This window comes from Thunnus maccoyii, chromosome 15, assembly GCF_910596095.1.
Source record: "Thunnus maccoyii chromosome 15, fThuMac1.1, whole genome shotgun sequence".
NCBI lineage: Eukaryota > Metazoa > Chordata > Actinopteri > Scombriformes > Scombridae > Thunnus > Thunnus maccoyii.
Genome location: NC_056547.1, coordinates 13,636,168 through 13,650,609, shown reverse-complemented (window position 1 = coordinate 13,650,609; position 14,442 = coordinate 13,636,168). Strand labels below are relative to the sequence as shown.

Here is a 14,442-nt window from a genome sequence, read left to right as displayed (position 1 = left end):
TCTGTGTGTGTGAATGATGTGATGTGAATTTTCCCGTGTGTGTATGTGTAGCCTTTACTATTTCCAGTCCTCCATTGTGAGAGCAGGCCACGTGTCTCAGGTCTTATCTGTTCCTTGATGCCCTCCTGATCATATTATTCACATGTCATCACTTTATTTTGGCATCCTGTTTTTCCACGCTGTACTTCTTCTATCTTGGTCTACTCTGTACCCACGTTGCAACAACGACAACGGACAACCACAATGCTTACACATACGCGAAAGGGATATGACGCCATTGACAGGTGACCAAATGAAACTTTACCTTTATTAAAATGGCGGATTTCTCTGGTTTGAACATTATTGGAAACATCTGGGAAAATGTAAGTACACAACTCAACAAAATATATAACATTGATCTAGTCGTTTTTAGACATTTAATACCGAAAAGTTACATATTATACCCTTTAAGGTCAAGTGATCAATCTGATTGTGTGCGCGTGCGCGGGCGTGCACCTGTCATAAGCGACACAGATGTTACATATCGGTTTCGTCATTCCGTCGGAAAACCGATGAAACTGGAGGGATTTCAAACCAACATCTGCAGAAGTGAGTCAATACTGTTTTATTAACGTGTGTTTGTTGGAGATAAAGTTATGAAGTGTGTATCTGTGAAGTGTGTGTTTGTGTGTGTGTGTGTGTGTGTGTGTGTGTGTGTGTGTGTGTTACCTGCGTGAATACCTGCGTGAATACTTGCGGCAGGTGATACAGCTACCATAATTGCCTGTACAGGTCCGCAGGCCTGTTTTAATGATTAACCGAAATTCTGACATTTTCCTTAAGTAATTGACAGGTTATGTTATTTATAATTTATTTAACAAACTATTTACAAATCAGCAATTGACACGTTTCTTCATGTGACAGTGCAGTTATTTCTCCACCAGATGGCGTCATTGTACCGTAAATTGTTGAAATGGTTCAGCGGAAGCTAAAATGTCTGAATGTCAGAGGAATCAAGTGTTTGAGATCACAGCTGAGTCCATACAAAACATGTTGATCACAACCATACAAAGAGTAGAGAAGCTGAAACAAATTAATCTGCCTTTAAGAATGATTCATTACAGACAAACAATCAGATACAAACAAAATATGTATTTATTACATCTGGATATTTGAGCTTTGACTTTTGTAATTGTCATTTTTGGCTGCATATAAATTCTACTGTTGTGTTCAGTTTAAGATACTTTCAATAAAAGTATCAGTTGTTTGACATGAAAATGCTGCCAACACACTGTTGCAACATCACAATCAGGGCACAAACTTACACCGGCCAACCAGCCAAATGCTGGTAGATTTATTTCACTCACCAGCCAAAAAAACAATAGTAATCTATTGAGTGGCTGGTAAAATTTGAATATTCACTAGTCATTTGGCTGGTGGACAAAAAAGTTAATTTTGCACCCTGATCACAGTATTATATGTAAGCGGCACTACTCACTGTCTCCTTCATTCAAACCTTTTAGTAATTTACACTTGAATGTAGTTTTCATAGGAAACATCAGACAGGACTTTGGTTTGTGTGTACTCGTATGATGTATGGTCTGCTCAATTATGGATTAGCATAACTGAATAAAGTATCTGAGAATAATACAGAAAGGCTAAAACACAAGGAACATCCACCAGATCAAACTGCTACCTGCTTTAACCATAATTTAGATTGAATTAATATAATGTCCATTTAAATCATTGCATCATCCTTGGTTATCAGGCTTTAATTTCTCTGTAACTATACACATAAATACACTTGACTGAGACCAATTTGAATCCTTTTCACTGTAAACAAGGGCTGCAGCAAACAATTACTCTCGTTATTGATTAATCTGCTGATTATTTTGTCAATTAATTGATTAATTGTTTATTAAATGTTAGAAAATAGTGAAAAACTCCCATCACAATATCTTAAAGGCAAATATGAAGTCTTCACGTTGCTCGTTTCATCTGACCAACAGTCTTAAACCCAAAGATATTTAGTTTAATATCATGTATGACAAAGAAAATCTGCTAATTGTCATAATAAAGAAACTGGAAACTATGAATGTTTGGCATTTTTGCAAGAAAAAAAGACTTAGTTATTCTTAAAATGATTAATCGATTATGAAAATAGTTGAACATTAATTTTCTGTCAATTGACTAAACAATCAATTAGTTGTTTCAGCTCAACAAACTTGGAAAAAGAAAACTCAAACTCATCAGGTCACAACCTCTATATTTACTGTATCTCTCTTACAGTGCGAAGCTGATGTAACATAACTGTCAGGATTAACGTAAAACAACCCAAAGACACTTTTGTATGTGCAAGTATGTTGAATGCAACAACTTTCGAGGTAATTTCTCTTCCTAACCAGCGACTGATCCACATTAGTGCTGCTCAGTGGCCAAAAATACAGGATTATTATTGCTCCAGGCAGCTCCCCTGGTGAGAGTGTGCATGTGTGCAACCCTCCGTCCTCCTGTTGCAGCTCAATTAAAAAGACAGACCCACATTATCAGACCTGATCAGAGGGCGAAGTTGAATTCATAGAGATGTTCAGAAAGGTGTCTCTGTTGGAGCTGGACCACGGTTCTCAGGCCTTCAGTGGTGTCACACGGCTTGGCCTGCATGCAGAAGGTTGGTGTCCGTCCCCTCTGTCATAGAGCCGATAACACGGCACCAGATGGGAGTGTATTGTGGCCTGTGACCCCGAGGTCAGGGGGTCAGAGTGGAGTGAACAGAGGCCAGTCTTTAAGGACTCTTCACGGAGTTCCTCTTTCTTCCAAAGGACGCGTGGCTCGCTAATTGAGGACCCACCTCATAAAATCCCTGAGTGCCAGGTCCTCAACACCCGAAAATGACCGGCGGTGTGAACTGCAGGGAGAAGTGGGACATGAAGGGAACGAAAAGGAGTAATTATTTTGTTTGTGTTGTTAGAGCTGCAACCAGTGTTGTTTTTCCCTTTATGGATTATTTTATTGGTTGTTTTAGATTTGTAGATGTAGATGTAGCTGCAACTATTTCTACAAACGATTAATCGTTTTGAGTCATTTTAAAGGAAAAAATGTCCTCTTCTCTGTCATTCTCTGACTCCAGCTTCTCAAATGTGAATATTTTCTGGTTTCATTAGTCCTCTATGATAGTAAACTAAATATATTTAGGTTGTTTACTGTTGTTCAGGATAAAAAAAAGACATTTGAGGACGTCACCTTGGGCTTTGGGAAACAGTGATCGACATTTTTCATCATTTTCAGACCAAAGGATGAATCGATTAATCAAAAAATAATCGACAGATTAATCAGTAATGAAAATTGTTAGTTGCAACCCTAGTAGCTAGATTACATTTTTATCTAAAAAATATTTAAAAAAAAAAAAAAAAAAGCAGAAAAAAAGAGTTAATGATTCAGTTAAGTCCAGGACTAGAATTTAAGATTATTTCTGTAATCGATTTATCTCTCTACTATTTTTTTAAATAATCGTTAAATCTGTAAAAATTTAAAAATAAGTGTAAAAAATGTACATTACAAGTTCTCTGAGCACAAGGTGACGCTTTTAAATTGCCTTTTTTTTGTCCAACAAACAGTCGAAAATTCAAATATTCAAATATTTTCAATTTATGGTGAAATAAAACCAAGAAAATCAGAAAATCATCACTGTTGAAAAACAAGAAACAGCTAATGTTTGGTATTGTTGCTTTTTAAGGAACTAAAACTAAATTAATTGATTATCAAAATGCTGGTGATGAATTTTCTTTCAATGGATTGATCAGCTTATTGTTTCGGCTCTGACTGTGTTGCCTCGTTCACTAACAAAAAGACATTTATTACTTTTTTACAGCCCACATAAAATCCCCACTTTGTTGAAAAGATCTATCTAGATCTATAAAAATCATCTTTTCCTTCTCCAAAACAATAACAGCAGTGTGAAACTATTTTAAGGTTTTTTTCATCGACTGCAGCAAACACATTTTCCAGATTGTGTGTTGCACAGTTTCCATATTGAGAATCGACGTGAGACGACTCGGCTGCCAGATTTTAAGAGGAAACGGAAGATGATTATCAAGGATCATATCAGTAATTGGACAACCGGTGCAACACTTGACGAGATCTGTTTGTCCGCACAATGAAAAGACAGGAGGGTGAGGAGAAGTTGAAAAGGCGTGCCAAGTTGGCTGGGAACCTCACCAGTGAGCTTTACCCACAACCCTTCACCCCACCATCACTGCTTACTGGGATACAAACAACCTTTGTGGTGTCTCTCTCTCTCTCTCTCTCTCTCTCTCTCTCTCTATCTCTGGTGCATTTCAATTTGCTCAGAGGCAGAAGTATTTTGTGGTTTTCTTGGGGATTCGGGCGCCGCCCCCGTCTTCCTCTGGTCTTACTTCAACAAAATACACTCACAGAGCAGAATAAGTCTCCTGTTGGTGGGAAGAAATCTGTGCTGTAGCATTTACATTTCACTTATAAAGGTCATGACATACAAAATCATTTAAGATTCATTCCCACCTAAATTTTAAATGTGATTTACATTAAAAAAAAAACCTACCATTTAAACATTTAAAGATGCAATTATCTATACATGTAAATTAAATTCTTGAATGGTACAGCTAAAATCAGATTTTAGAATAATAAAGTTTCATATTTAACACATTTGAACTTTAATTAATTAAAGCCCGAGGACATGAGTTGCAAGTAGGGACATGCAGGTTTGACATCGGAGTTGCTCATAAAAATAATTTCTTAATTTTTAGAGGCTTTGATGAACTTCACTGGAAGCTTTGCTCAAAATGTCAAATTCAAAGTGAAATGTCTCAAAAATTAAAAATGTCTCCTTCTGTAACTGCCAGGACATTTTCTGAAGAAGCTATTTGTTCACTTATTGATAAATAAATAACAAGAATAGACCAGAAGCAGTGATATAGTGACCATGTTACATGTTATGTTCATTGTCACTTGTGTACATTTCTTATCCATGTTTTTTATTGTGGACTTGACTTTTTTTGTTCATTTCAATATTTTTGAAAATTCTGCATATTTCTCTTCATATTTAATTCTTCTTTACTGTGATTACTCATAAATAGTCTTATCACGGGATTAGTCTTTATTTCCCATCATAGCCTGACTGATACTGGATTTTTGAAGCTGATAGTGATATACTGATATCCAGATAATGATATATTAGTCAATATTAATTTTTAACATAAACATTGAACATACACAAATGTTCTTGATAAGGATCCCTTAATTTTATGAACCAATTGTAACATAAATAAACTCATTATTCTCTGGCAAACAAACTGTGTGATGATGACACTGTTTCTAAACTAAATATTCTCCTCAATGATATTTTTGGCTTTTCTGTGCTCTAATTTTTTATTTATCAGCCATGATAAACTAATATTGGACGTTTTTATCAATCTGGTTCAAGATCCTACAGTATATTTTTATAAAAATGGTCGATAGTGAGCAAATTTATAATTAATTACATTTTTATTGTGTTTCAAACATCTGAAACAATTTGGATTAACAATTAAACAGCTTGGATCAGTATCAGTTTCATATACACACCGTTAATACAACTCAGCATGCTGTGTGTGAGGAAAACCTTTATAAGAACTGAGTGTATGTTGCTGCAGCAGCTGGATGCAGCTGTATCGGTTTCTCAGTGTGATAAAAAAGTGCAGGCTGCCTGCAGTCAGGAGCTCAGCTTTCAGATCAGCTCCACTGATATAATAGCTCCTTTAATCCGAGCCAATTAGACCCACAGGGCACAGGGAGTGGCTGTTTTCACACTGCACCAATTTGCGCTGGGGGTGGGAGGACTGATTGACAGGCAGTCGTGTGAAAACAGAGAGACAAATAGGTTATAATTTGAACCCATGGAGAGGCAATATGGAGGATGCAGCCTGCATGGGAGATTTGTTGGAGAATCATTCATTGAAGAGTTTTCTTACTACAGAAATGATCATTCAGTAGCAATCGATCAAACCAGAAACATGAATTGAGCCAATTAGACCATACTAAGAATCAAATAAACACACACACACACTGACTGTTTCCAGGTGATTTTTAAAAAAGGTAAATGATAAGAATAATCATGTTACACCATTTAATTTTTTTCTATTGCAGTGGTTCCCAACACCTCGTCAGTTTGAATGTGTTTATGAGATGTGAGCAGTTCAACCAAAGAATGATTTTACTCCTTTGGGAAGATGTAAATGTATCTTTCATCCACAAATAAGCAACAATCAGAAAAAATAAACATACTTTTTTGTAGCAGCGATATTTCTTCTTTATTTTCCTCTCAAATTATTTCATGAACCTTCAGATTTATCTTCTGACCCCTCTGGATCCACAGTTTTATTGTATAATGAAAGTAGGTGACAAAAAAAGCACCATTTCTTAACGTCATTGTTGTAATTACTTATGATTGTATTTTTTTAATGGACTCTGATTACTTGGATACTGATTGATTTTTGGGCTTTTTTTCCATTGAACTAGAAAGCAAAAAGCATTTTGCAACTACTCACATTTTTATTTATGGGTTATTAAAGTCTATGAAGCAAAGTGTTATAATCATAACGATAACAATCTCAAAAATACCCAAAAAATTAGAAACAAAGTTGGCTTTAATTTGAGAATATTGCTATTTTTTGGGTCATATTTAACAAGACTTCAATGTCTTGATGCTGCTTTCAGTGACCCCGTACCTGCAGTGCTACAGAAATCCAGCTGGGGGCACTCTGAACTGAAATTAGGCAAGCTGCATGGGAAACATGTGCTATGACATGATACAATATTCAGCGCCTGCTTTATCCCTGTGAAGGAATCATGTAGGACAAAAAAAAATAACCCCACACTCTTGAGGCTGCTTTGATGACGCTCTCACAGCTGTTTCTCTACAGTGACCGTTTATTCCAGATAACATCCAAGATCACATCCAAATCAAACATCAGTTTTGCAATGGTGTCAAAACGTCCCCTGAATTATGATGATGGGGGGAAAAAACGGAAAATAAACATTGTGAGAGTTGGCCGAGGGAGTTGCAGGCAGAGTTCAGCAGTCCAAGTGTATTTGATTTGCCATCAGTGGAGTCCTGTGCAGATATTTACAGTGGACATAAATATCTGGCCAAAGTGGAAAGAAAAAGGAAAAAAATGAAAATAACTAACTAACAATGAATGACTCTTTTCTCAAAAACAGGAGAATACACACAAAAAAAGAGAAATCAACTCTAAACTGCACTTTGTCCCCTGAGATTAGGCCCAAGGCAGGAGCTGCAGACTGAAGCTGAGTCTGTCTCTGTATGACCTTGAGTCACCCCAGACTTCTCCCTTTCCCTACACAGGTGGACTCCACCTACTCAAGAGAACAATATCAATTATCTCCTACAAAACACTCACAGTGTTAAATAACAATATACTGTCAAATAGAAATTCATTTAAGTTTACTCTAAAACATGTTTTTTCCTTTAAAAAGAGTACTTTAACAGTCAAATCCCCCAAAAACCTCTACCCTACCGCTCTTAGTCTCACCCCCTGAGCGACCAGAGACTAGAGGGCGAACGCCTCTGCACTAGCTTACCACTTCCTGATCTGACACGATAGAGAAAACAGGTGAGGAGGGCACAGTGGACCCTTGGGTAACATCTAAGAAACTAAATGTCACACTCTCAGTTGCTCCAGTCGATGTTAATGAGACTACCATCTGGAGAACAATGAACTACAGTGTGTCTTCTTTTTTTCTGAGACCTGGGGGTTGATGTGCAGCAAAACTGGAACTGAGGATTTCATGGTCGACGGCTTAAACCTAGATGATCTGTGACATGTTAGCGGTACGTTGTCAAAGCATAACCTGAGTGCTCCACAGTCTTTAGATGCTAAACCGAAAACACTTGATGGCAGTAAATTAAATATCTTGGGTTGTGGACTATTGGTTGGGACAATAGAAGACATTTGAGGACGTCAAATTGAGCTTTAGGAAACAGTAATTGACATTTTTCAACATTTTCGGACATTTTGTAGACCAAACGACTAATCGAGAAAATAATTGACAGATTAATCGATAATGACAATATCTTATATAATCTCTAGTTGCAGCCATATACTTAGTTAAAATCTAAAATGAGTAAACTGCCTCTTTTATGTCTTTTATATAACATAGTTGCACCACAAACAACTGTTACATTTTCAACATTTTAAAATGTGAATAAATAATCAGTATCATCAGAAAATGGAGACAATTTGCAGTTAATGTTTGCAATAATGTTTCCTTAATAACTAAATTGTGAAAAAAAATATTGTGACAGTGAATACTAGAGGCAACAACAACAAAAAAAAAGAGCAAGAACCTTAGTTATATAAAAATATACAAGATTTACTCCAAAAACACATTTACACACAGCTAAATATGACTCAAAGTGCTCTGGTGACATTTTTAGGTCACATTTAGTTCGTCATAATTCCCCCACCATCTCATTCATGTTTGCTCATGTCCATATTTTCATGTCATTTTGAAGGACATCCTCGATTTTGAACAGTTGGTAACCCAAAGTCCTTCATATCCACCAGCTAAGTGAGACACGTCCGTCAAATGTGAGATTGTTTCAGGGAGTGACGCATTTAAACAAACAGTGTCCTGACAACGTTATAATCACCTCTGTGTGTTGTTCTTGTGCTCCTCTGAATCATTAACATGTGAAAGCCTCGAGTTCCTGTGAACTTATTTGACCTGTGACCCCACCTCTATGTCTCGCAGACAACAAATAGCTGCAGCTGGGGATGGAGGGTTCCCATTTGGTTCTCACCCACAGACTCCAGTTCAGATTGACTCGGACATGTCTGCTCACAGGCGACAATGAGTGAGTAAGAATAAGTGATTATTATAAGTGGTTCTCACCATTATTGACTTATTGAGACACACATTCTTCCTCCTCCCTTATACACTCAACATAGTTAACACAGATTGGAGGCCACAGACACAAACATACACAGTGTAGACTAGCATTCAGACAACAAAAACACCCCTTTTAGGTTGATTTTATACTGGATTAAAAATGTAAATAAAAGATTCTTCTCTGCACAAGAAAGGAGTCATATGATATTTGGCAGCCTGCAGAGGGGACTGTGTTGAAGTGAGGGCATAGTCTGTATATAAAGATGGATGTAGCAAGGTATGATGTCATCTATTGGTTTGCATTGGAGCTGATTTTGAAACCAGGTGTTGTAGCTTGTGGTCGGCATCTTTTCCATTCGGAGCCAGGACATTACAAAGAAGGAGTGTGGGGTGTTTCATGCTCTAGAAACAAGCCAACACTTACTGGGAACACCGAGCTGTGTGCATGTGGGCTAATGTTAGCTTCTTTAGCTTTTACTTGGGCCTCAAGCTTTGGTAGTTTCCACTTTAGTGAGAGAGAAAATATGATATTAATGGACACTGAAGAGTCTGAGTAAACGGTTGGTTACATTACACTTCTGTCTTATGAATGTTCGCTCTGTTTCCTTTTCACTTCTACTGAAGCCTGCAGGACGGAAAAATACAAGTGTGGGTTTCCTGTTGCATTATCAGACTACTGTGCCACACTATAAACCGTAGCATCACATGTGATAGCTCCAATTAATTATTTATTACCCGCATCAGAAATGTGACAACATGTCCTTTTTTCTGGGTCAAGGGTCAACACATGTCATGTTAGCTTGCAGACATATTTTGCTCAGTTGAAATGATGGACATACACTCAAATATTTCACAATTTTCTTGCCAGTCAAATTATTCATCTTTTAATTCATTTAATTAATTTAATTCATTCTAGTATGATATGAGCAAACAAAACTCTTCATAAATTATTGTCCATATATTTATGTACCCGCAGCATCACAGATATGAAACTTTTAAAGACAAATGCATCCAAACAAACAACCCAGTACACTATCTTATTACAAACAGGACATTAACTTCCAGGATTATTACAGGTTAATGATACAGTCCTTGTAACAAGAAAATTTAATTTGAGATTAGACTCAAGTGGTCACAAACAGCAACAGATTGGAGCATGAAGGTTCATTCTTGACCTTGGAAATAGAAGTGTTAACTCAAGGTTCACTTACAGCTCTTTTCCACCAAATTAGCTCTGATTCTTGAACCGGTTCCATTAGGATTCTGGGAACCTTAGTGCTGTCGAGTGAACCAGCCTGTGTTTCCACCAGTTTTGAACAGAACCATTGTAATCGAGGATGAGTCATCAACGGAGGGCGTTGCACAATGCACAGCAGAAGTAAACAGTAGCAGCAAGATGGTGGATCTCATTGATCACCTGCAAGCTTTTGTTCTGTTATTACAGATATTTGTTTTTATCCAAAAAACAAACATGGACCAACTATTAATGATAAGAAGACATATAAGACTATTACATGCAAGACCAGTGGTATGTAAAATGTTTTTATTTGCAGACGTATAGCCTACACGAGTGTAAATGAAACTCTGTGTAGAGTCAGCAAATAAGTCTCTTAATTTGTCATATATAGCAAAGCATGGTAAGAAAAGGCATTAGTACACACCCTGAGAAGACAGAGGGCTTTTGTGTCGACACAGGCACAGCTCTGGTGGAATGCTGTTACTCCTGGCTACTCCTGGCTTCAACAATGAGCAATTCTGCAACTTTCGGATCTCGCAGGAGTCCTTTTAATTTAATCTGTCGTCATCTTTGCCCCGTTCTGCAAAGAAAGAACACCAAAGTGGGTTTGCGTATCCAAGTAAATAAACTGGTTGCCATCACCCTGTGTAGACTGCCCACTAACAGTGAATACCAGAGGGCACGAGTCACCTTTTTGGCGTTGGTATTGCGACTGTTTGCCATTGTGTCCAGGATTTCTGCAATGCTGTTATAAAAGTGCTGCTTCCTGAACACATCAACACACCGCTGATGCTTAGGAATTTGATGGAGATCAGAGAGGAGACTGTACATACCCATTGCAAACTTTGCTGATGAAGCCTTTTTCTGACACAGGCAGACTGTCACCACAGCAACAGAGGGCACAGTGCCAGATTAAGCAGTGTGAGGGCAATTGTGGAGATGACCATCGGGAGACTAAATGGTAAATGGAGGTGTCTCCTAAAGAGAAATTGAACCTTACGAAGAAGAGGGTTCTGGCCTGTTGTGTGTAGCATCTGTGAAGAGCAATGCTATTAGTACTCTGAAGATGTTCCAGTGATGCATGTGAACATGGAGCCTCCTGTTCGTGTGTTACAAGAACATCAACAGCAGAAGAAGCTGATGTGTATTTTAAGTCTGACTGATGGACTGAGCAGAATTGTACTGTAGGCAACTGTATTTTTTATAAATAATTTCTGTTTGTGCTGTACTGTACCTTCTCTGCTTTGCATATCTTTTTTTTTTTTACTGCATGTGCATCCACAATACAATATTTATTTATTCACTGTTTTTCCATGTAGCACAGTTGAGAGCAGTAGCATTTTTGGCATTTTACTGTACACGATATTGTAGCAAAGTTCTGTATTAAAAGAAAATAGAACTTTTTGACATGTCAAACTAAAATAAAAACAGACTTTGCAAATGTCTGGTTAAAAAATATTCTTTAACACTGAATCTTAACATAAGTCATTGAAAATCAAGTATAAAGTTTATACAAGTAGAAAATTGTGAACAAAGAAACATAAAGATAATAAACTTGACAAAAAAGAAACAAACTGAATCAAACAACTTTTATTAAACAAAAATAACTAGTTTTGTAAAATAGTAATTACTGATTCAGATTCTCATTGCTGGCTCCCACTATGGCAGAGAAGTGGTAGACTGCTGCATGTGTTGCAGCACCTCTCTCCTCTCTCTCCTCAGCCCTGTTATCTGCTCTCTCTATATACTCAAGGACATCTTGGACGTCTTGTCTCTTCCTTTTTCCTGACTAAAATATCAGCACTGTTTAAAAAGAAAACTTTTATCAATCAATACAGAAATAATTTTGTGTTAATGAGTATGTATGGGAACAATATACTTTCTGAATATTCAATAGCAGGTCAGGCATATTTAATCGTTATAAACTGACCCTGGAAAAATTGAAGGAGGCCCTACCCAGCATACTTACTCCCTCTTGTCCTTGGTTGCTCCTGTTCTTTGGGGATTTATCCCTCCTCACTAAACAACACTGGTACCAGGTCTACTGGTGGAGGGCTCAGTATCAGAGGCAAGTATACTGATGGATGTGTCTTCACTGATGTTGGACAATTGTAAAGGCAATACTAAATCACAAAAATATTAAGGCTACTGACACATCACTTGAGGTGAATGTACAGTATGTAAACAGCTTGGAAATTTGGGCATGCTTAAAGTTGACGGTAAAATCGCCAGACATGATTATAGGCCACAATGCCCAAAATAAACTTTGCACGCATATTTAAAAGACAGAAGAAATATAGATATGTGAGATGTAAACACAGCCTTGCAGACATGAATATCGCCTACCAAGATTTAGATAGTCACGGAAACGTAATAACTTAACGACATGTAAGTTAATGGTTTAGTATTTGATCAACATACACTACAGTTGTCCACAAAATCTACAAGGAGTGGTACAAAAAGACAACATAATACAGTCAACCCACTGTCATCAAATGCTGATGTGGACAGAGATGCAGGGTTACTGGACTCCAGCATTGCTGTGGCTCAATTCAGCACCTGAGTCATCTGGTTTGCTGGTCTCTTGACACATCAGCTGCTGAGGAGATCATAATATGGTAATATACTGTATTAGCCCATCCAACTCTTCGACTAGTCGGCCGTACAGCTCACTCGTTCTCGTACTACTTTCTAGCTTCTCCTGAAACTCAGGAGATCAGGAAATCGTCACCAAGCATTTGGTTTCGTCGGCAAACCACTGCACCCTCTTTTTTTTCTGATTATTTCCCACTTGACTTCTCCATTGTTGCCTTCTCCATCCTCTCTTTCCAACCTGTAAAATATGACACGCCCACTGACGTCGGGTTCCAAACCAAACATTTTTTTTTGGTCAAAATGCTCAGAATGGTTCAAAAGTAGGTGCGCGAACTGGAACAGAACCTGTTCCTTGTTGGTGGAAATGGGGTGTTACTGTCTTTTTCCAGAACACTCAACGGCAGATGAGATGTCTCACCAACCAAGATGTGATTCAATCAAGAAATACACGTAATAAAGGTCAAAAGCTCCAGAAAAGAGTAGACCTTTAGTTAAGTTTGTCTAATCAAATCTGACTGTGAAGCAGCACTTGAAATGGGCCAAAACTCAATGTGAGTTAGTTTTTACTTGTAGTACTAGTCTCTAATGACTTATGGTGTAGACAGTGTTGTCCAGTTCAGTTGGGAAGCTGTTGGATAGAATTAATTATTAGTATTTCATATTAGAAATGAATAATTTGTACCTTATAATTAATAATCCCTAAATGTGATTTGTGCCCCCATGTGATCCTATACAGGCTACTGGTTTAGAAAACTGCCAACCAGTTTTTTGCTCCTATTCAAGCTACGCTGTGAGGAAATGTGAAGACGTGAATAAACACCGGACACATTGAGGGATCTTCCTCAACGTCGTGAAGCCTTCATCACTCTTGCAGCTTTGTGATCGTGTTTACCTGTTTTATATGTTATTCGTCACCACGAGGACAGAGAACCACAAAAACTCCTCCGACATGTTCATTCATTAATTCAGACACATGTTTACGCAAACACACGCATGTGCTAGACAGACATTCCTACACGTAGACCTGCACAGCCGAGAGACTCAGACATGCAAACGACACGGCGCACACTTTCTCACAGCGCCACCCAGACACACACACACCCACAGTGTGACGCAGACAGTTTGAAGGGCCTCATCTCGCCTGCCTTTTCTTTGCCTGTCTGCTCCGTCTGACCCGGGCTTTTTATATGTCTAATTAAGTAGTCAGACCCTCCAGCGTGCCATGACATACTCATGGCTGATTTCTAGCCATGTTTTGTGCCTGTGTCTTCGTCTGGATGGATAGGTTTTATATCGCAATCTATAAGATATTGTTTTCCCATTGAGCTCGCCGCCCCTCTGTCATTGGTCTGGGAAAGTTGAGGGATAATTCACAAAATGTTCAATAGCATCCACTAGACTGTTTTTGTGGGAAACCAGCGAGTGGATGACTTTTAGACAGAGGAAGAAATTGCAGACAATGTTCATTTGTGGAGAGAGGCTAAACTGAGCATTCCCATGCATGATCTTTGTCACGCATTCAGTATTTCAATTATGAGCTAAACAATATGTGGCAATGTGACAAAAAGGAAAAGTCAGACTGTATTGTTTTTAGAGCAGAAAATATGCATACCTGCATATTTTTTAAAAATTAGCTGTTAGGTTCATACATGTGTGTGTGCACGTGTGTGGAAATAAATTTCCACGGCTCGCTGTGATGGACGACA

General features: G+C 37.9%; 1 long non-coding RNA gene across 1 annotated transcript; it reads left to right on the top strand.

The window, feature by feature from the left end:
• The first annotated feature begins 347 nt into the window (after positions 1-347).
• On the top strand, positions 348-11,582 carry LOC121913771. The gene is made up of 4 exons (XR_006100373.1): positions 348-362; positions 452-588; positions 8,767-8,869; positions 11,015-11,582. It is a non-coding gene; the product is annotated as an uncharacterized LOC121913771 (long non-coding RNA).
• The last annotated feature ends 2,860 nt before the right edge of the window (positions 11,583-14,442 follow it).